We start from the raw sequence: 25,405 nt of genomic DNA, 5'->3' as shown, positions 1-25,405 counted from the left end.
TGGATATACTATACGACTGTGTTCTTATGCTGAGCCCAAAATTTGAGCCCCCCCAGCGTGCCCCCTTCAGGGAATTTTGAGAATTTCCGATTTTTCTAGGGATCCTGGGGTCATCAGTTTCCCTCGTACCAAGTTTCAAATTTCTGAGATTTCTGGAAGTGCCTCATTAATTCACGTCTTTTTTCATTTTTAAATATTTATATATACATCGCTCCAGCCCGACTTGCTTTTATATATATAGATGACGGATAAGCATGAGCACGTTGAAAAGTGCAGACTTCCACTTCGAGATTCATATCTCCTAAACGGTTTATGATATTAAGAAACGGTTTGCGCCATCAGACGCCTCACTTATCCCTCTAAATGTTTGTTTCAAAACCATATCCTCGTATCACCCATATTAAGGGGGTAAATTGAGTTCAAATTGTGAATAGGGTGAAATTTGCGTGCATTTTTAACATTTTACATTACATTTTGCCTACTTATGTATAAGCTAGAATCATGAAATTTGGTACACATATGTCCCTTAATCGTGCCAATGTGCGCACCTAACGCGATGATCCTATCATTCTTATAAGTGTGTCAAACAATGAAATATACTTGTAAAAATCACCAAATTTACGAACAATCCAGAAATACGGCCAAATTTAACGTATAAGGGAGCGAGATACGACAAAATGTCACAGGACCAAAGTTGTAGATCACTCTGAATTGAAGCGACATTGTGCCATCCATTTTGTGATACGACTTACCGTTTAGCCAAAAAGTAGCTCAAAAGGAATGTCTGCACAGTCATTAAAATTGCCTCCATATTTCGATATCTTTGGGGGTAAAAAGTGAAAAATTTGAACATTTTGGAATTTTTCCGTCTGTTAGGGACCAAAAGCTATAATTTCACCAAATTTCAATTGTCTACCTCGTCTGGCAGGTTGTGCCGCCATCTTGATTTGGGGGGATAGGGGATAAAAATGAGGAAATTCCCGAAAATTTTTAAGCCCACGAAACCTATAGGTTATCGTTTTTTATATACTATACGACTGTGTTCTTATGCTGAGCCCAAAATTTGAGCCCCCCCAGCGTGCCCCCTTCAGGGAATTTTGAGAATTTCCGATTTTTCTAGGGATCCTGGGGTCATCAGTTTCCCTCGTACCAAGTTTCAAATTTCTGAGATTTCTGGAAGTGCCTCATTAATTCACGTCTTTTTTCATTTTTAAATATTTATATATACATCGCTCCAGCCCGACTTGCTTTTATATATATAGATGACGGATAAGCATGAGCACGTTGAAAAGTGCAGACTTCCACTTCGAGATTCATATCTCCTAAACGGTTTATGATATTAAGAAACGGTTTGCGCCATCAGACGCCTCACTTATCCCTCTAAATGTTTGTTTCAAAACCATATCCTCGTATCACCCATATTAAGGGGGTAAATTGAGTTCAAATTGTGAATAGGGTGAAATTTGGGTGCATTTTTAACATTTTACATTACATTTTGCCTACTTATGTATAAGCTAGAATCATGAAATTTGGTACACATATGTCCCTTAATCGTGCCAATGTGCGCACCTAACGCGATGATCCTATAATTCTTATAAGTGTGTCAAACAATGAAATATACTTGTAAAAATCACCAAATTTACGAACAATCCAGAAATACGGCCAAATTTAACGTATAAGGGAGCGAGATACGACAAAATGTCACAGGACCAAAGTTGTAGATCACTCTGAATTGAAGGGACATTGTGCCATCCATTTTGTGATACGACTTACCGTTAGCCAAAAAATAGCTCAAAAGGAATGTCTGCACAGTCATTAAAATTGCCTCCATATTTCGATATCTTTGGGGGTAAAAAGTGAAAAATTTGAACATTTTGGAATTTTTCCGTCTGTTAGGGACCAAAAGCTATAATTTCACCAAATTTCAATTGTCTACCTCGTCTGGCAGGTTGTGCCGCCATCTTGATTTGGGGGGATAGGGGATAAAAATGAGGAAATTCCCGAAAATTTTTAAGCCCACGAAACCTATAGGTTATCGTTTTTTATATACTATACGACTGTGTTCTTATGCTGAGCCCAAAATTTGAGCCCCCCCAGCGTGCCCCCTTCAGGGAATTTTGAGAATTTCCGATTTTTCTAGGGATCCTGGGGTCATCAGTTTCCCTCGTACCAAGTTTCAAATTTCTGAGATTTCTGGAAGTGCCTCATTAATTCACGTCTTTTTTCATTTTTAAATATTTATATATACATCGCTCCTGCCCGACTTGCTTTTATATATATAGATGAACGCCTGTTGGTCTGGAGAAAGCCTAATACTCAGATGGACATCAAAAATATCCAGGCTACTGTGAAACATGGAGGAGCTGGAGCAATGGTCTGGGGTTCCTTGGCAGCTTCAGGTGTAGGAGAACTGTAATTATGAGCAAATTTGGTATGTGAATATACTGAAGGAAAATTTGCAGAAGAGTGCCGACCAACTGGGCATTGGGGACAATTTCTCTTTCCTGCAAGATAATGATCCCAAACATACTGCGGAAAATGACCGTCTCTGGTTGCTCTATCACACACCACACACACCGAAAACCCCAGCTCAGTCCCCAGTGCTCAATACAATCGAGCCATTTATGGAACGAGCGGGGAACAAGAGTAAGGAAGCATGAGATTACCAGCAAACAAAGATTAAAGGAACTGTTGCCCCTAATCTTAGATCCCACAATACGCTTCGAGTCGCACGTTGGCCAAGCCGAAGAGGTGGACGCCGAAAAGAAGTCAATTTACCAGCCAACTGTAAACTACTATAAAGATAAATATCACCTAGACAATATTTCCGTCCATGGACTCATGATCGGAGCTCGAGGCACAATCCCTAAATTTCTTGTACAGCTATGGGATTCTCTCGGTCTCAGCCGGACACGACTTCACGACATCGCTATCGCCGCAATACGAGGTTCAGTGACCATACTCCGCAATCATCTATATAACATCTGAAGAACCGTATTGCAAATCTATTCCTGAGCCTTTTGGTGAATCTTCTACCTGGCACACTAGCAAAGTCAACAGTAACTTAGAAGACAAAATACTGTGTAGTCGACATACTTTGTCCTTGTGGCAGCCTCCGCATGGGGGAAGTTGTAATAATAATAATAATAATAATAATAATAATAATAATAATAGGAATGGAACACTAATGGTTCCGAAATAACAAGGAAATTGGTATATTCCATGCCAAAATGGCTTACCCAAGTCATCCATACCAAGGAATGCATCCCAAGTAACTTATTAAGAAACGATGTGGTGGAGGTGTTACTTACAGAAAAAAGATAGTTTGTTCTTGTATGCATACTTATGTCCTACATAAAAACGATATTCCAATGAGTTGTATTTTTTTATTTAGTAAACCAGTGTCCATTACTTAATTCTGATAAAATGTTTTTTTTCATATAAACCCATCTATATGAACACTTATGCCCCTCACTTTACGTATTTATAAATTAGTATTTCAGTGAAGGACAGATATACCCAGACATGTGTCTAAAAGAGAGAGAGAGAGAGAGAGAGAGAGAGAACGAGCCTTCTTTGTTCGTGTCCTGTTGTGTCGAGAATTCCCCAGTAAAGTCATCTAAAACTGTACAAGAACGTGCTGGATGACAACGGACGGCATTTTACCTTCGGAACCCACACATGGTGACAACCATCTACTGCCACGCGGAATAAGGTAAGTACTGAGCACTGCAGTTGCACAGTGTGGAGTGTTGTTCGATACTGCTTTAGGTTAGCCAGTAATTATACTTTTTCACGTAGCTGTCTGCTTGCATTCGGGAGATAGTGGACTCTAACCCAACTGTCGGCAGCCCTGAAGATATTTTTCCGTGGTTTCCAATTTCACACCAGGCAAGTGCTGGGGCTGTACCTTAATAAAGGCCAAGGTATATTCCTTCCCAATCCTAGCCCTTTTCTGTTCCATCGTCGCCATAAGACCTATCTGTGTCGGTGCGACGTAAAGCAATTGTAGAAGAAAAACAAAATCAGACATGTTCTCTCATGAAGTGCCATTGTAACGACAGCATGCAGGTTGGCTATTCAGTACACGCGAAAGCTGGAATATATTATTATTATTATTATTATTATTATTATTATTATTATTATTATTATTATTATTTAGGTTATTTTAGAAAATTTTGGGTCATTCTCTACGTCATTATTTGGGCATTTATTAGGTAATCAAAATCCGGGCCTTGGTTATGAGTACTGACAGTTGATCTAGCATTGTCAGATGCAGGCCTGAATGCACAATTGCTGTATTAGCAACATACAGTTGTAGTACAGAAATGGTACTGAATTTAGACTATACATCTTGGCTTTGTTATCTTCCTTATCACCTCCTTGCTTTCTGCCAATGATGAGATAAGACGTTATATTTAGCCTGGAAAAGTTAGAGGTGTACTCCCTTTCTTAGATTTAACCAATCTTAACCTAGAGCACTCGAATAATAACAACTAATTGGAAACGATGCAAAATAAAAATAATAGCAATAAGATGAAGAAAAGAAATATGTTAATAATAATGAGAGTGAAATAATCATACATAGTGATAGTAAGGTAGAATCAAAAAATATATACAAAAACAAATATATCATAATATACAAATAATTGTGCGTACAAAAATATATAAATACCTATTCAATTATATATTTCTTTCTTAACCTGTTTACTCCCCAGGGTTGGTTTTTCCCTCGGAATCAGCCACTACACCACAGAGGCGGACAAATAATATATATACACTAATTAAAAGAACCTTTCAAAAATATATAAATGTCAAAAAGATACTGAAATATCACCTTCAATTTAGAAGTAAAGAGTAGGAATAATAGGAATAGGAAGAAAATGATCAGTGAATAGAAGAGGGAAATAATGATGAGGTGTTTTGAGGTCACAGCTAGATGATCTCATTCATGTTTTCCAAGTATTTCAACACAGACAAGTTTTAAAGCTGACTGAGAGTTACTGGGCAGACTTCTGACGTCCACTGGTAAGAAGAAAGACTCGCCCTGTATACTGTGTTTTCTCGTTAAGAGAGAAAAATTACAAACTTCTTACACAGGTTTCGAGAAATGATGCTAGAGAGGCACGATAGCCGAGTGGTACTGTCAATAGCGAATCACCAGTCCATGCATGTGGGATTTAAGAAAAAAAAATAAGTCGCGTTCCCGTGGTTCAGATTTCGCATAAAACTGTAGGACCTATGACTATAATCACAATTATTGTCAACAGTCACGTTGCTTTCAAAAACAATCCTGAGCTACGAGCCACGAAAGTAGCACCTCTCTAGAGTATCCCTGGCGCTCGGAATAACTTGTACAATCACTGCAGGAATAGAAACCGTACACAAAGGTGTTTCAACCTCGACTACAAAAAATATATCGTTCTTTGTGCCAAGGTCCCACTGCTCTTGACGCCAATTTTGCTCCGACGAAAAGTAAGTCTCCGTCCACACAGGTTGTGTGAATTTAGATCGGTAACGTGTGTGGTCTCTACACTACTGTAACAGTCATTGATGGGTTAGTTTTTGTACAACTGCAGCAGAAATGACATCAACAGGATGATGAGACAGAATACACGTCAATTAACATAAATCAGTGTAATTTTATTGTTGATCACTTCCAGGGAATCCCTCTATGTGTTAGTGGAAGAGTGAACGTAGGCCTCTAGATTCCAGGATCTTAGGTTCAAAACCGACAGCGGGACCATTTCCTGAATAAAATAATAATAATAATAATAATAATAATAATAATAATAATAATAATAATAATAATAATAATAATAAAGGTTATACGTCCCACTAACTTCAAGTCGAGGTGCCGGAATTTTCTGCCATAAGAGTTTTTACGTACCGGTAAATCGATCGACGTAAAGCTGGCGAATTTGAGCACCTCAAATGCCATCACTGAGCCGGGATTTATTTCCTCGACTCCCCGCAATAATGCCAGTCGGGGTTAGCTCAAATAATAATAATAATAATAATAATAATAATAATAATAATAATAATAATGTAAAGGTCCGACTCGTTGGCTGAATGGTCATCGTACTGGCCTTCGGTTCAGAGAGTTCCGGGTTTGAGTAGCGGCCGGGTCGGAGATTTTAATCGCTTCTGATTAATTCTTCTGGCTCGGGGACTGGGTGTTTGTGTCCGTCCCAACACTCTTCTCTTCACATTCAGACAACATACCACACTATCAACCATCACAGAAACACGCAATAGTGGTTACATCCCTCCTTATATGGTTGGTGTCAGGAAGGGCATCCGACCTTAAAACAGGACCAAATCCATATGTAAGTGGCATTTTAGACTATTATTATTATTATTATTATTATTATTATTATTATTATTATTCACCCTTTTGCTACTTTCTCAACAGTGGATTTGGTCCAGTAGCGTACCCAGAATCGAACGATGGAGGTGGGGGGTTATAGTTTAAAAATGATAGAATATAATGAAGGTGCTTGTGCGTGTATGGTGCGCGCATGCACGAGTTTCATTTTAAGGACACCGGTACAAGTTAATTATGTTGATATTCGGATCTCAGTACCGGTACACACAGCCTGTAGAAGACAAAGCACTGTCCTCTGTAGCGTAACGGTTAGTGTAATTACCTGTCATCCTCGGGGGTCAGGTTCGATTCCCGGTACTGCCAGAAATGTTAGAATGGCAGGAGGGCTGGCATCTGCTTGAAGTGGTACATGCAGCTCACCTCCATTGGGGGTGTGCCTGAAAAGAGCTGCACCATCTCGGGATGAGGACATGATTTACTTACTTTACCGGTACTCTACAAAATCTTACATTAAAATACAGAAAAAAACAATATGAGTCCGCCTTTGTGGTGTAGTGGTTAGTGTGATTAGCTGCCAACCTCGAAGGCCCGGGTTCGATACCTGGCTCTGCCACGAAATTTGAAAAGTGATACGAGGGCTGGAACGGGGTCTACTCAGCCTCGGGAGGTCAACTAAGTAGAGGTGGGTTCAATTCCCACCTCAGCCATCCTGGAAGTAGTTTTCTGTGGTTTCCCACTTCTCGTCCAGGCAAATGCCGGGATGTTACCTAACTTAAGGCCACAGCCACTTCCTTCCCTCTTCCTTGTCTATGTCTTCCAATCCTCCCATCCCCCGCAAGGCCCCTGTTCAGCACAGCAGGTGAGGCCGCCTGGGCGAGGTACTGGTCATCCTCCTCAGTTGTATCCCGACCCAGAGTCTGAAGCTGCAGGACACTGCCCTTGAGGCGGTAGAGGTAGAACCCCTCGCTGAGTCCGAGGGAAAAAGCGACCCTGGAAGGTAAACAGATTACGAACGAACGAAAAACAATATGATCAAAGAGAATATATTACGGCGAATAGTATGTTCAGATTACAATCTAAAATCCATCTTTCGAGGTTTCTTAGAAAATAGAATCAGAGATATGTTGGTTTTACAATTTTGTCTCTGTGAGTATTATTATTTATTATTTGTAATTATGCCTTTATAAACATGGCGTGACTCAGGCTATGTCCGCCTCTGTGGCGTAGTGGTTAGTGTGATTAGCTGCCACCCCCGGAGGCCCGGGTTCGATTCCCGGCTCTGCCACGAAATTTGAAAAGTGGTACGAGGGCTGGAACCGGGTTCTCTCAACCTCGGGAGGTCAACTGAGTAGAGGTGGGTTCGATTCCCACTTCAGCCATCCTGGAAGTGGTTTTCCGTGGTTTCCCACTTCTCCAGGCAAATGCCGGGATGGTACCTAACTTATGGCCACGGCCGCTTCCTTCCCTCTTCCTTGTCTATCCCATCCAATCTTCCCATCCCCCAGCAAGGCCCCTGTTCAGCATAGCAGGTAAGGCCGCCTGGGCGAGGTACTGGTCATCCTCCTCAGTTGTATCCCGACCGAGAGTCTGAAGCTCCAGGACACTGCCCTTGAGGCGGTAGAGGTGGGATCCCTCGCTGAGTCCGAGAGAAAAGCCGACCCTGGAGGGTAAACAGATAAAGAAGAAGACGACTCAAGCTATGAAGCCTGCTATTCTGCCAGACCATATTCAAAAGAGCCAATTCTTCAGCCGACTTTCACTTACTGATTGTTAGTTTCCGTTTATTTTCTTTTGCAAAAATTCCATCGGGAGGGGTGGGGGGCTAGTCTAACCCCCAGTACCCCCGTCCCCTTTGCTACGCTTCTGATTTGGCCCGATGCGCTCCCTGACGCCAACCATATGTGGGAGGGATGTGTTCACTATTGCGAGTAGAAGAAGAAATGTGTACTAAGACGAACACGAACATCCAGTCGCAGAACCAGAGGAATTAACCATACGCAGTTAAAACCCCAGCCCGGTCGGGAAATCAAACCCGGGACTCTCTGAAATGAAGGCCATGACTCTGATACTTCAGCCATGGAATCATACCAGTCCGAAAACCATTTGCTAGGAGCATTCTTGTTTACATCTACTGAAACAGAAAGGAAAAAAGGTCTGTTCTGAAACAGTTAACTTACAGCATTCCAAAACACTATGCAGAACCCTGATTGCAGCTCTATTTCTCGCAAAGAATTGACTGGATATATTTTTTAACTGTCAGGAAGGTTTGTTTGAAAAATAAAGTTGACCGTTTTCAAAATATCGGCAGGAAAGCATTTTAACACCTCCCACTACCCTTGGCCCTTTCGCTTTGTATACCATAATGCTAATTAGCCCAGCATTTAAGTTGAAACATACGTAAAATACAGGACGGTCGGGAACAACGTCGACCGGCTATATGAGCGTTAGAGGGTTGATCATATCGATAAATAATTTGAAAAAATACCTCGATATCTCGCACCGTTGTCATTTTATCATTTCATCAGTCAGATCGCGGGAGAATTCAAATGGGCTTTTGTGATGCTAAATCTGCACGCGGCTTAAGACTGGCTTACGGGCACCAATCAAACGTCCAGCTCCATGGCTAAATGATTAGCGAGCTGGCCTTTTTATCACAGGGGTCCCGGCAGGGTCGGGAATTTTAACTTTAATCGGTTAATTTCGCTGGCGCGGGGGCTGGGTGTATGTGTCGTCTTCATCAAATAATTTCATCCTCATCACGCCTACGGGTGTCACATCAAAAGACCTACACCTGGCGAGCCGAACTTGTTCTCGGACATTCCCGGCACTAAAAGCCATACGCCATTTCATTTTTTTTTTTACCAATCGAACAAAAATCTTCCCCCGAGGAGGATTTATAACACTGACCTCCGTGTTGACACGATCACACCATAGCAAGTGCGTTACGGTGATATCGGCTGAAACCCCACGGATTCTTTGTGTTTGATGGTGATTTCTCGACATGACACTGTTAAAATAGTCCCAATGTTCGGCAGCATTTCCAAAAGTGAACATACCAACAGTTTACCAACTACACGACAATATTTTAAGATCATTACACCTGCAAAAGTCTTGATCCAAGCACCGGGAATGTGAGCTAACCACACCTCGCATAGTCACGATGTGATAATGGATCAAGTCTGAGGTTTATCGAACCCGCGAGGAGGGCTTGCGGCTCATTCCAGTGCAATGGAGGAAAAAGAAGTTCCGCTTGCCCTTTGTAAACGACTAGAAAGTATCGCGTAATTATAGAGGAAATCCTGACTTTCACTAACCATTACGCATAAATAAGATGGATTGCTTATTGAAAGAAAATGCACCTATTAAAGGAACAAGAAATCACAGTTTGCATATATTTAAGTCTGTCGGCAAACAAGATTCTTTCGCAGCCGCTTTTCCCACAACTTGGTTGGATCATGGGTGCGTCATACGTAGCATATATGGGCTTGGTCTAGTTTTATAGTTGAATGCCCTTCCTGCCACCGACCCCATATGGAGGAATGTATTCAGCTATTACGTGTTTCCGTAGTGGCTGACAGCGGGGTGTGTTGTGTGTAAATGAACCATGTTGTAAGGCTAACACCATATTTCTGATCCAGAGGAATAAAATCCATAACCCGGCTGGGAAACAAGCCCGGGGCCCTCCGAACCGAAAGCAAATACGCTGTCCATTTAGCTGAAGAACCGGGTTCTGTCTACAAACTGGACTGTTTTATAATAATCAACAATTACTGTTACGCATTATACACCTTTGAAAATCGTTTTATACTCGTTTGCATAACGTTCCGTTGACTGATGAGGGCCTTACGAGTAAACAGGACGCCAGGATTTTGACACACATGTATTTAGCGTGTGAAGAAATCTAATAGGAGTCTCCCACATTTTAATACGATCATGTGCTGTCTAACCGGGCAGGGATTCGACTCCGAAATCTAAAGATAAGGGGCGAGGGCCGGACATACAAGTAACTTCGTAACTTCGGAGTGTTCGTCTCACCTATAATTATATTCGTTAAGATGGAGACAGTAGATATTCCGTTTCCATTACTCATGACGAAGATGTGACGTGCAGTAAGGGAAGGACTAGTCTCTTCAACGGTAATGAAACAAGTGATATTCTTAAAATCTGAAGTCTAAGGAATTCATTTTCAAATAACTCATCGATATCCAAAATCGGCAAATTAGTTGACGACTTTCCATCTCTGAGATGTGGGAACCAAACCAAACCCCAAACCCCAAACCCCATGGCGCAACAGCTCTGAAGGGCCATGGCCTAACAAGCGACCACTGCTCAACCCGAAGGCCTGCAGATTACGAGGTGTCGTGTGGTCAGCACGACGGACCCTCTCGGCAGTTATTCTTCGGTTTCTAGACCGGGATGTGGGTACCACAATAAGGAACTATCACCTACAATATCTCGTGATATTGGGATGTTCCCTTCACTCTTCACCCATATGCCCCTTCCCACTCATAGAAGAACCGTTACGCACTGAAGGAATACAAAACACTTCAAAATAAACCAGAAACGTTCCTTCACTCTACTCTTTAATATCAGACGAATTCTTCCAATTGTCTTTGTCCTAGTTGATAAAGTTACTTCCACTGTCGATAAAATTCTTTTAAGAACAATAAATTCCGTAATGTCACGTAAGTATTTATAGTGGTGCACAATTTGAAGGATTGTATCTCTAAAATATCGATGTGGTAATATGTTACACAAGAAAATCGCGTGCTACTGGTTGAGTGAATACTCCCCTAAAATACAATGCCTATAGAATTTTAAAAGCAAGTAGCCACTTTTATTCGTTTTTACAAAAAGGAGTAGCCTATACAAGGTTCTCTGTCCCTTATTTATGCCATATCCATATTCTACCCAGCTCAGATCAAGAGTGGAAGGGTTACCGCCTCGCGACCACGGACTAGGGCCGACCACGAAGCTGGAATTGCTTCACTTATATGTACTAGGTTCCTAACATTTATCTTTCCTATCCATCTCTTCCGGTCAACTCATTATTTTATGACCCAGATGGGCTTGCGTGATCTAGGGAGTATAAAATAACAGTAATTTAATGTGGATATTACCAGTCTGGTACAGCCGTTGTAAAGGAGACCTTCCAAAGAGGATTGCAGCATCTGCCGCGCCTGGGAAACTGGGTGTTACTGCATGAAGGATAGTGTTATGAGTGGTATATTTGTAGGGATGTTGAGAGCAGCATGAACACCCAGTCCCCGAGCCAATGAAATTAACCGTTTCAGATTGAAACCCAGACCCGGCCGGGAATTGAAGCCGAGACCCTCTGAACCTAAGGCCACTACGATATACATTCGGCCAAGGAACTAGACACGTAGAGAGAGTTTCACTTGCCCGCTATTCATGATCGGTCCCTTTCTTTTGCTAAAAAAAGTTCGTGTGGCTATTTCTAGCCGGGTGCAGCCCTTGTAAGGCAGACCCTCCGATGAGGGTGGGCGGCATCTGCCATGTGTAGGTAGCTGCGTGTTATTGTGGTGGAGGATAGTGTTGTGTGGTGTGCGAGTTGCAGGGATGTTGGGGACAACACAAACACCCAGCCCCCGAGCCATTGGAATTAACCAATGAAGGTTAAAATCCCCGACCCAGCCGGGAATCGAACCTGGGACCCTCTGAACCGAAGGCCAGTACGCTTACCATTCAGCCAACGAGTCGGACTTTCTTTTGCTGATACTGTCATACTTTGAAGGGTGGGACCTCCTCTTCTTTCTTCTGTGATGAGAGCTAAGAAGTGATGAGTATCCTCTCAAAATAATAACCACCAGCAGCAACATCAGTAAATAATTATTTCACGTGTTTGACCGTCGGTTTCTTACACATTATTTTAAAAAGAAAAGAAATATAAAAATACAGTACATACACAATTGGGGAACAAAAGGATTAATACTATTTATTTATTTATTTATTTATTTATTTATTTATTTATTTATTTATTTATTTATTTATTTGATTTATTCATCTAGTCCATCTGGTGGCCATGATCGTTAAGGCGTTGAAGTCTAAACGGTCAGACACCGTGGTTAGCCAGTTCGAGTCGCGTTGGTTGAAAAAATTATAATCTTCAGAATGTTGTCCGGCAGGGTATGGGAGGTGGTGGTATACAATTCTGTGGTGAAAAGCCAGAAGTTGATATGTCAAAAAATGCAACTTTTCAGGAAATGAAATGTTAACTTTACATGATAGTGTAAAATACGTAACTGAATTTATTAACTTCAACTCGTAGGAATTTGTAGACCATCATATTACAAAACACAATAAATACATTTTACAAGGGCATAAATCGACATATCAAGTGAAGTTACTAAGGTATATTCTAAAGAAATCCTCATACACTTTAATACAAACATAATCTTGACTGAAATTGTATTTTTTCTCTATTACTATAAATTTCATCATTTAAACCTCCAATTTTGACGTTATCGTCACTGAAAACATTGCAACTTTTGAACTTCAGTTTGTTTTCCTTTTGACATAGGCCTAGGGGAAACCCCGATTCAGTTTTCTTCTTCTGATGATGATGAATCAGAACATGGAAGAATATTATCTGATGCAGAATGACTAGTAGCTAAATTTTGATAGAAATTGTGACATTCTGGACTGATGAGAGGTAGCAGCGACAAAAGGTCATTTTTCTTCTACTTTTGACTGATTGGAGCTGGCCCGGAATAAGTTTGAGGAATTTGGACAATTGACTGTCTTCCTCTTTTACTCCGCCTTAGGTCCATAACTTGAAACGGTATATCTGGATCAAGGGTGTATTTAAATTCTACAATTCCAAATTCTTTGTATCGCAGCTATTTAATTTGTAACCATTTCACAGTATTGCCCTCTGTATCCTTTGTCCGTTTAATGAGTTTATCTGTCAGCAAATGTGAATAAAAATCATTCTGTCCCATCTTAATAACTCTCCTTGGTACCTTTCCTCTCACAGAGCGTACAAAATGATACCACTCTCTGGGTACCATTATTTCAAATGGATTGTTGTTCTTTGCTCGTTCTATCCGAGCATGATCCACATCACACTCAAGATGGGTATGACCAGGTAATAGAAACTTTTGATCTATAATTTCTAGAGAGGGATGGCTTTCAACTGCAACACACATCATCACTGCCATACTGATGTTCCGGTTTTGTGCACCGCAAGTATCGGAATAAGTTGTGAGATGTGTCACTGTGTTAGGTATGGACATTATTCTCTTGTGCAAACAAGATGCAATTTGCTCCGATCCTCGTCCTGCTGCTCCCTCATGCCACATAAAACACTCCGTTTCATTATTTCTTTCACCGCAATCTCTAACAGTTACATTGTATGCTGTCTTTTGTAATAAACTACATTACTGATCAGCACTGGCGTTGGTAGACATTGTTGTATGTCAAATACCAGTACTTTCATTGCATTATTTTCAGCTGTTAATTTCTTATCTTTTTCCTTGCTCTTGTATGTATAATCTGCTTTTTTTTTTTTGCTAGTTGTTTTACGTCGCACCGACACAGATAGGTCTTACGGCGACGATGGGACAGGAAAGGGCTAGGAGTGGGAAGGAAGCGGCCGTGGCCTTAATTAAGGTACAGCCCCAGCATTTGCCTGGTGTGAAAATGGGAAACCACGGAAAACCATTTTCAGGGCTGCCGACATTGGGGTTCGAACCTACTATCTCCCGAATACTGGATCCTGGCCGCACTTAAGCGACTGCAGCTATCGGTATAATCTGCTAAAGCTAAATGATCATCATATTATTGCTTAATAATATCCTTGTCTTCCTGTTTACAATTCTTCAGCTTAATTTGAAACACGTCACATGTTTTACAAGTGTCTATTTTAAGAGGCTTTAATCTGAGTGCTGTTGATGGGAATACATCCCTATAAACAGGATAAGATGGCACTCGCTCACCGTTCTTCTTCTTAGTCGCGTACAGTTCGTATAAGATGATGTGGTAAGTATTTGCAACTGGTATGGCGTCTCAAATAATGGCTTTCATGCTGTGGAAAGCTGTTGATGTGAGCTAGTATTTCGTCCCTTTCAGAAACTAGTTTATTACTAGGTTCATGGTTTCCTCTCTGATCAGGCGTTACATTACCAACTACATTAGTTTTCTTCTTGCGTATTGGCACATCAACTTCTCTTAATTCCATTAACTGACATAAACAATGCCTTACAAACTTCTACAGGCACTTTATTCACAGGAACAAAAAAATTAGCAGTTATAGTTCTATCATGAAAGCCACCGTCTTTTTTTCCGCGTCCTTTCTTTCCTGTCTCTTTTCTTGTGATCTGGATACCATGGCTAAAAAATTTGATCTTGAACAGCAGGGTCATAAATTGAATGAAGTTCAGTAAATGTCGATTTCTGATCACTTTCTTTGCATTTATTCGAACACTCTTTCCTACAACACTTATTAATCGGAATGAACACCTTTCCTGACTGTACCTTGCCTATCAACATAAATTTCACCCCGTGCTTTCAGCTTTTTTCTTTCAGCTCCGCTTAATTTTCCCTTAACACTAATAGCTTCAGTTTCATCACTATTTGCATCACCTGTACCGCTATCAAGTTCGCTCTCACCACAGCACAAAAGAGGATCAGCTGCAGGTGTACGAGTACTAACACCAACTGAAGATGTGATCTCTTCCACCTCAGTCGAAAGCACATTATGGGGTTGATTCTGTATTTTTCCCCCGTTACTTTCACACACCTGGACTTCCACCTTATTCTTCTTTGTTACTAGTTCTGGAAGTGGAAAATCCTCAGATTCACCTTCTGATGCCGATTTCTGAATCAGAACACATGCAATGTCAGAGAATTTTGTACGCAAAAGGAGTGCATAACCTCAATTAATTTGTATGTTGAAGGCATGAACTACATTTCTGAAACCTAGTGAATTATTATTGTATTTACCTTCACTGTCATCAATCTTATGTGAAGTCCACGTGGCACAATTCTTCTAGCTCTCTCCCCCATAGTGAAAATTTAATAGGTACACGAAAGGAAACGATAAACTTCAGCATATTTCCTTAAATTCCTTTGATAGCAAAACATTGTTGTCAGTCTACAATGAACAGATGGAAACACACGAAACATTTTTGAACAACAATGGAACCCTACAGTGAGATAAACAGATTATATCATGTATTGACAAAACAAAATAATCCTGCCAAAACTTGATGTTTCACATATAAAGTTTTGACAAACTATAAACTGTATTGAGGGGCTGCCTGGCCGAGGCGTGCTCGGTTCGCCCGGAAGGACGTGGGTTCAAATCCCCGTCAGGAAGTCGTAAAATTTAAGAAACGAGATTTCCGCTTCCGGAGGTGCATATGGCCCTGAGGTTCACTCAGCCTACACCAAAAATGAGTACCAGGTTAATTCCTGGGGGCAAAGGCGGTCAGGCGTAGAGCTAACCACTCTACCCATCACGCGCCGAGGTTACGAATAGTGGAAGCCTTTACCTTCCACTCCTCCAAGGGCCTTAATGGCCTGTAAGGAGGTGACTTTGCTTCGCTTTATAAACTGTATTGCTCAAACATATCATAACTTGCCATTGCCATTTATTCCGTTACTATAATGAGTAGACATATCACCTTCTGGTGGAATATGGAACACATGAAATTGTACCAGCATCTTGCAAAACCTAGAAATAGCAAATTTTGGACATATCAACTTTTGGCTTTTCAACACAGAATTTTTAATCACTAGATTGTATGCAAAAAAACATGGTACTACAGCCCTTGAAGGGCCTTGGCCTACCAAGCGACCGCTGCTCAGCATGAAGGCCTGCAGATTACGAGGTGTCGTGTGGTCAGCACGACGTATCGTCTCGGCCGTTATTCTTGGCTTTCTAGACCGGGGCCGCCATCTCATCGTCAGATAGCTCCTCAATTCTAATCACGTAGGCTGAGTGGACTTAGAACCAGCCCTCAGGTCCAGGTAAAAATCTCTGGCCTGACCGGGAATCGAACCTGAGGCCTCCGGGTAAGAGGCAAGCACGCTACCCCTACACCACGGCACCGGCTTTGTATGCCAAACGCCTGGATTAAATTCCAAACCTCTCCGCAGTGCTCATATGGAGTGAAGGCATATGACGATGTTGATGGTGATTCGTCCGTCAGTTGAATACTTTACGCCTTGAGCAGACACCTTGGTGCTATTGGACAGGAGTAGGCTATGTGCCATCACAGGGTTTCACCCTGTCCCTTCATACTATCATCACATCATTCATTTAATCTCATTAAAATTATCTGATGAAGTTGGCGTCAAGAAGGGCATCCGGTCATAATAAACCCTCCACGACAGATTCATCTCACCTCATATCCGACCCCGTAGAGAAACGAGAGAAGGGCTGGACAATCAAACAAACACACATTTATTTATTTATTTATTTATTTATTTATTTATTTATTTATTTATTTATTTATTTATTTATTTATTTATTTATTTATTTATTTATTTATTTATTTTAGCTCGTGGTTATAATATCGCAGTAACACCTACATGTTTTCTGGAAGATACAGTAGGGTGGGAAAGCAGCATCCGTGGTCTTAATTGAGTTACAGCCCCGGTATTTACCTGGTATGAAAATGAGAAATCATATAAAACCAAATTCAAGGCTGCTGACAGTGGAGTTCGTACTCGCCATCTGCCCGATGCAACTTCACAGCTTCACAACCCATACAGCGCAGCCAATTCTCTCGGTAAGAAAATATATTAAATACAGAAAAGTATGAGGGCGTACTCTTTGGTAATGACCAGCTCCCACTAACTTCAAAAATGTTCCAGTACAGTGATTGTAGTTAATTATTAAGGGGCAAAATTACTGGATTTTCAACTCTTAAGTAATGGAATATAGAGATGATTATTACCAAAATTAATGATATTTTAAGGGACTAACATCTAGGACATCTAAGTCATCGGACCCACAGGAAGTAGTAGTTCGACCTTCGAACAATGAAGATATTAGGCGAAGAAAGGGAAAAGGGCATGAAAAGTGAGCGTGTAGAGGGGGGAGGGAATAATCTCTATATACAGCAAACCTTACATCGTCGGAGTGAGAAGAAAACAAAGAGTTGAAGAAGAGTAAGGCCGAAACTAATCGGACTCAACTGTGGCCCTGTAGTTGTCACTCCACACCAAGTTGTGAACATCTGACCTCAAATACGTCAGCCTCGTGTCGGTAGATTTACTGGCACGTAAAAGAACTCCTGTGGGACTAAATTCCGGCACCTCGGCGTCTCCGAAAATCGTAAAAGTGTAGTTAGTGGGACGTAAAGCAAATAACATTATTATTGAACATCTGACCTCTGACCTTATAATCTGCGACTTCTGTATTCCGAACAAGGATGTACAGGCCTCAAAATACCTGTGTACACTTGTTATCTGATCCTGTTTTGTATTACAAGATATGACTCAGCTGTGTTATGCGCTCTCATACACGTCCGTAGTGACTCATACAGGTGGGTACCGTGGGGCTGCCTTTTGTGGAGAGCTGACAGGCACGGATTCTACGGCAATGAGATCAAGAACGTGAAGAACATTTCTGCATATCAAGTGAATATTCACCATTCACGAATCCATTGTACTATTGCTTTTATATTATATCATTTATCACCTCGTTGCTTAATTACGTCGTTCAAATCCCGGTCACGCCATGTGAGATTTGTGCTGGACAAAGCGGAGGTGGGACATTTTTGTCTCCGAGTACTCCGGTTTTCCCTGCCATATTTCATTCCAACAACACTCCTAACACCATTTCATCTGTCAGTCGTTTATCATTGCCGCAGAGGAGTGTGACAGGCCTCGGGAGCCGGCACAGTTCGTATCCGCTAGATGAGGATTCATTCATTCCATTCATGACCCGGCTGAAACTGGAAAACAGGCTGTGGATTTTCACTAGCTTCTTCTGGTTGTGATGACACGTATTAAAGAACAGCAGAACTTGGTTATAACGATATACAAGAGACCCGATAAAATTAGTCATTATGAACGAGTGCCGTTGTAACGGAGATTAATGCTATCAGTCGGATGACATGGAAAATGATATACAGTGAGTCAAAACGAAACTCATACACAGGAGGGAAACTTGTTTATTTGGATTTAACAAAAAGTATAACTGTTTCTTCATTTTGGTCTTGGTTCTGATTTAACAAATACACATTTCTCTACTAAGGTACAGAGTAAATCAACTCCTACTTATTAAACTTACAAAGAAAATTAATACATTATTCTTAAACATGCATGAAACAGGTCAAAGTAAAACTCATACACCTTCAAGAAGTTCCTGAGCAATCTCTAATAACACAATGTTTTTAACAGTCAATACTTCGTAGGACACCATTTAGCACTTTTCACGGCTCTTAAACGGTTGTACCAACTTTTTGCAATAAGATGGATCTGTTTTCTTCCATTCTTCAGTTAAAGCCATCTTCAGATCATCTTTGTTCGAAATATGGTATTTTCTTATCGCTACTTCCAAGTAATGCCATACATTTTCTCTCACATTTAAGTCTGCTGACTGTGGAGGTGTCTCGGATACTTTTGGGCAGTTATACAGTAGCCACATCCGTACTTTATGAGCTTTGTGCTTCGGGTCGTTATCTTGGTAATACTTAAATCGATCAAGTATTCCAAGCTTTTGAGCACTAGGTCGTAAATGTTCTTTGAGTATATCGTCGTTGCCGGGACAAAACCTCCCATGTGAAATATTTTAGCTTAGAACTTTGCCCGGTAAGGTTCTGTCATCTAAGGTGCAATATCGTGTGACAATTGTCAAGGCATTCTCGCTCTTCATAACGTATGTGCCGCGGGTCAGTATATCTCCAAAAATGTTAACACATGGGAGGTTTCGTCCCGGCAACGACGAAATTCAGATACACATGTTGATCTACGGTCCCATCAATAAAAGTCAACTCTCCTGCTCCACTAACCGACATGCACCCACAGACAGTTACACTACCTCCGCCATGTTTGACACTTGGACGTACCTTGCTAGATTTCAACTCCTCATTTAGTTTCCTCCAGACATTAACCTTTCCATCTGATCCGAGGAGATTTTATTTGCTTTCATCTGCAAAAATAACGGTCTTCCAGAAGTTAATATCTTTTTCTCTATACTCCTTAACGAAGCTCAACCTTTTCTTCCCATTAATTTTGCTAACTAATGTTCTTTTCCTAGCTATTCGTCCATGTCTGTTACTTTTTCTTAGGAGAAGTCGATTAGTTTCTGGATGTGGTTTCTTGTTGGCATGTTCCTCAGCCATCACAGCCAGTTTTGGAGCACTAATCGCTGGATTTTTCTTCACTTGTCTTATTATCCAAAGTTCCTCCTTGAGGTTGAAAATTTTTCTCCTACTCACATTGTCTTTATTTTCAATGCTGCGTGTACTTTTATATTTATATATAACGCACTGCACAGTTGCAAGACGCCTGTTTGCAAGTTTACCAATTTATCGGAGTGATTTTCCTCTCTTATGGTGAAAAAATCATCAGTTCTCTTCTTTCGAAGACTGTCCTCTATGACGCCTGATGATAGCACCGGAACTTGTCTGTACTTCACAACTCTCCACAAAAAAAAAACTGAATGTCGTGTCGAAATACAAACATACAGCATTTGTATTGTCCTCTTATCTGCCCATGTGGAACTGTATGAGTTTCATTCTGATGTGCCCCAGCAACATACAGAAAACAATTGTTTATATCTTGCTAAGTTAAGGGATACGCTAACTAGCATGTGGTGACTTAATAATTCAAGACATACCTTTATTGTTCCACACATAAAATGTGAACATAAATTATTGTCCACATTCCTGTTCATTAACACATTCCAGTTACAGTGGTGTATGAGTTTCACTTTGACTTACTGTACATTAACATTTAATTAGGTTTATTTTAGATTTACATATCTACTTTTAGACTCGACATTAAAGCGCAGAAAAATACGCACCATATGAAATAAAATACTAAATTTCATAAAAGGTGTTAACTCGCACAGTTAAAGTGCAATTGCAGTACGGTGTGTCTACTACTCACAAAGTTTCTTGTTCACCTCCATAGAGTAACGGTTAGCGCTATTAGCAGTCCTCGTAGGCCCAGGTTCGATTCCCGGTACTGCAAGAGATTTAAGACTGACAGGAGTCCTTGCAAGGAAATAATGAAATAATGAAAAGTGTACGGCTCCCTGGCTAAATGGTTAGCGTGCTGGCCTTTGGTCCACGAGGTCCCGGGTTCGATTCCCGACCGAGTTGGCAATTTTAACCTTCAGTGGTTAATAGCGATAGCTCGGGGGGCTGGCTATGTGTACCGTCCTCACCATTAGAATTCATCATAACCAGCGCCGATCTTCATAGACGCGCAGATCGCCCATATGGCGTCAATTCGAAAGACCTGCACCAGGCCTCTCCGGAGCCCACACGCCATTATATTATATAATTTTTGTCTGTGTTCTTCTGCTTACCCAATACACAATTTTTAAATTACGTTAGTCTATATGTTTATAGTTTGCGACACAATTTCACTGCACCCTCCCCTATCTCCGCAGAACATGTTAACATCTTGCTTATTTTTTCCCTTATTCTTCTTCATTCTCTTCATGGTCACTGTAGGCCTTATTCTTCAATTCACTTACAATATCATCGTGGCATTGTGCCTCCATTGTAACTAGGACATCGTCTACTGTTGCAAAAGTTTCATAGTCATATTCTAGTCATAGTCTATTTTTTGCAGTAATTCAAATAATCACTGTTGTCGACATCACCAACAGCTTCGGCGGCATTTACTTGTTCAGATGATAAAATTTCCACCTTGTGGAAATCTTAATCCAAACTGGGGTTTGAAGGTGACATTACATACGAGGTAGGCACATATATGTTTGTCGTATTAACCCTTTGCACTCGGATATGTTCCGACAGATGTTTATTCCAAGACCATGGATTAACTGTCAATATTTTTACGTGAAACAAATTTTAAGGAACAGAAAAAACTTTTAATTACATCATCATTGTCATTTATTGTGTAGAACTGTCCAGTGTCAGACTCAATCTGACTTCATCATAGTACATCAAGCGACTCTTTCAGCTAATGTTGTTTCAGTATGCACCTATTTTAATTTAAAAGTATAACATATGAATCTATATTTTACTCATGTTTTTCAACTTTCAATACATTAATTTTAAGTTAAAGTCATTTCTAGACAGTGAAGACGGCCTAGTGCGGCCGAAATATGTACTGTTGTTCTAATATGATGTTTATACAACTTTAAATTGTAAATGAACTTGTTTGTATTGACTAGGTGAGACCAGTATACTAGTTTTTCAGCTTATATTATCTGACAATGCATTCATCGAAGTTGATGGGTTTTCTACGGGCTTACGGGAACGGTGTGACGGCGACCGCACTCTCGTTCACCGACAAGCGTCAAGCAGGAAGGACGGGAACCCTTGTAGAACTCGCCCTGTATTGCTGCTACTGCTACTACTGCTACTACTACTACTACTACTACAAATGGTCATGAATTGGTAATTCAGTTGTTAACTTTGCAGGATGATGGAAATGAATGAGAGAGAACCGCTATTCAATAATATCATCATTATGCAGGGTGTATTAACTGCCTTCTCCCATAATTGCTGGCTTTGATTCTCTTGCTGTAAATTCGGTAGCACGTGGAGAAAGGCGATCACTGTCCGCACGCGTCCTCATCTCCATCATCACCCGCTCTCTTTACTTCCGAGTCACGTCCAGTTGATTTGAGATACGTGAAGAGATTTCCTGAACAGTAGAGATGCGATACTGACCGACAACACTCACAGCACCAATCACTAGCAGCGGATGATGAGCTTTCATTGTCGAATTCAAACAATATGTACGAATCATTGTACTCAGCAGTTTGTACGGAAATGATCAGCTAAATAAGGCCTTGTAAAGAGACTGCGAAGAGTAGGCATGTACGTCTGACTTGGATGTCGTGGATGTGAGAGATTTGAACACGGAAAGTAGAAAAGAACGATATCGAATGTAGGCCTATGGAAAACTGATGCTGCAAAATCTACTCAGCATATTCTTTTTTCTACCGAATTCTCTACTATATATCCTGGGTATGATGAAAGGCCAGGGTCCTTACATAAGTGATAGGTCAGGAATATTACCGTACATTACACATTCTGAGTTTTCGGAATGCTACTGCTATGAATTCTAAGACAAATATCCGTTTGATTTTATATATAGTAAACACAAGTATTTCGCTGAAGCTTGCGCACGCATGTGTGTGCAAGATAGAGAGAGAAATGAACTGAATTTATTGATGATTTACATGCCACTGAGGCTGAAAAGCCGCTATATGTAGCGTCTTCGTATAATACAATACAAGTTTATGAACACACTAACTACATTTTTATAATATTAAATTAAACGTTAAACTTACAAATTTTAAATACAGATACCAAATCCAGTAAAATTTAAACATGCATTATATAATAAGTTTGAAAGTAAATCATTAAGTTTATTTATTATTTTAGACTACAAGAATCTAAAGAATATAAAGCTAAAACAGAGAAACAATTTTCTTAGAGATATATTTCTGATTGTTAGACACAAGAATGCCTGATCTCAGCCCCTTATGTACTCCTCATTTCGTTCGGTACAGTTAGTGTTATTTACGAAGCGATGAAGATTAAAGATGTTAAAGATACGTGATGCAGCGCAAAGAAAGGATTTGTTAAATTTAATGGTACGATGAAGGGGAATTTGAAGGGCAGTTTTTGTAAACCTATCTCTGTTATGTACCGACTCCATAGGTTTAAATGCATTATAAAGGTAGGATGGGGTCTTCAGTTTGAGAATTTAGTGCGTAGCAACAGCTACTGAAATTTCCCGGCGTTCATGGAGTTTCAACCATTGCAGCTGTATGTAATAGGGTGTTATTTGTTCATCACGCTTGGCATTTGTCACTAACGAACACATGCGTTTTGTACCCTCTGTAGTTTTATGTTCAAAGTTTCAGATAAGTCGTTGTATACGACTGAACCAGTCAATTATTGGCAATACAAGACTTTGAACAAGTAATTTTCGCATGAAAGGTGGTGTATATGACACGTTACGTTTCAAAAAATGCATGGAGGACAACTTTTCGGATCACATTTGACGTATGATCAGACCAGGATAAGGTTCTGTCGAATATTAAAACTAGATTGTTGACGGATATCTGTATCTGTATCTAGAATTTTTATTGCTGGGAGGGATCCGACATCAACAGTTTTCAGGAGTTTTGTGTAACCTATGCAAGTAAGCTGGGTCTTAGCCACATTTAATTGGAGGTCATGATTTGCGCTCCATTCGATCAATCGAGAGATGTCATGGTTAAAATGCATTATACAAGAAGGTGCGTTAGTGGGACTAAAGTGGACGTAAGCTTCTACAGGGTGTCCACCAAATCCAGATTTTAAAATACCCTGACATTTCCCTGTTTTCCAGACATAAAAACCAGTTTTTTCCCTGACACATGATGACAAAAAACATAATTATAAAGGAAGTGTCAGTAATATTAAAATACATTTTTAAAACTTAACATCCAAAAAAATAAATGAGCAATTAATGTGCATATTAAAACTTGGAAGTTTAATTTAGTCTGATTAAATTCACTTTAAGCTTTTTTTTTTTAATGTATTGCTATTACTGCTTCAGCAAAGAAACTTCTTTGTAGCCACCAACGACTCGAGCTTCTGCCATCACCCTCCACTACTTTTCTAATTCTTTCAGCAACAAAGCGGCCTTTCTCTTATTTTTTGCAAAGAATCTTCTACTTCCAATATTTCACGTTTCTCCTTTAGATTTTGAACATACAAAGCATGAACACTCCTTGCACCATGGAGCATGTTATTAATGGAGACCTTTTCAATTTCACCAGGGTTTGGGATTGAATCATATATTATTCTTTGTGCTACAAGGGATACTTGTAGCATGTTCTCTACTATAATTTCTTTATTAACAGGAAAACCACATTCAAGTGAAGCATTTCCATGAAACAATATTAATATCATTTTGAGAAATGAAGCCAACTTTTCTGTTTTCAAATTTACTATCGGAAGAACAGTGCGAAGCCAAAAGTGATCTAACCTCCCATCTTTAGAATACAAAGAATTCACTTCTTTCAAAGTATCATTCTCACAAACAGAAGTGAACTCCCTTTGTACATGAATGACTTCATTACTCGAGATCCATTTGTTTTCAACAAAGGCATTTAAAGCTATCCTTAGCAGTCTGCTGCTTAGAGGCTACTTGGCTACACTTGGATCGAAACAAGAAATTCATTTAGTCAGTTTATATGCTAGCGGTGAGCAGATGTGGCCAACAGCTGAAAACTGCAGATGATGACGACGATATGCCAGTGGTGACCTTTCCAGTAACTATTTGCACAAAGCTACCATTCCCCTTAGATAATCTGTGCAAAACACTAATATATCTCTATCATTTAATCCAGGATTGCCACGAAGTGCTGCTTTAGCAGCATAACCTATGTCAATTTTAGATGCAGGCAGAAGATTTTCTTTACTGTCTAAATACGTTTCAGGAGATTTCCTGAAGACTGCAGTGACTCAGACTTAATAAACCTTGTCATGATATTTATCATCAATGAAAGATTCATAGGAATGGTTCCAAATCTCCAACAAGTGATAATAAAAATGACAACTTGGCCTTAAGAACCTTATCTTTAAGTGAAGTTGATACTATTTTGAAGCTGTTACAGCTTGGGATTTTCTTGTCTCTGTTTGTTCCTTCCACATATTTTTCGACATTAGGTAAGATATCTATAGCATGTTCAATGACTTGAAAATTTTCAAGCCATCTTATAGCACAATATTTAAAGGAAATACGTTTGAACCTGAATAATGTGTATAATCAGCACAACGTGCAGGAGCATAGCAAAACAAGAAGTGAAGAGCACGAAGAAACTCTGCAATATTCCACTGGGTTTCTTCTACTGCCATTTTATATGAATTGTGCACAGTATGCAAGCCACAAGATCCA

This window comes from Anabrus simplex, chromosome 1, assembly GCF_040414725.1.
Source record: "Anabrus simplex isolate iqAnaSimp1 chromosome 1, ASM4041472v1, whole genome shotgun sequence".
NCBI classification, from domain to species: domain Eukaryota; kingdom Metazoa; phylum Arthropoda; class Insecta; order Orthoptera; family Tettigoniidae; genus Anabrus; species Anabrus simplex.
This window is presented reverse-complemented; position numbering follows the sequence as displayed.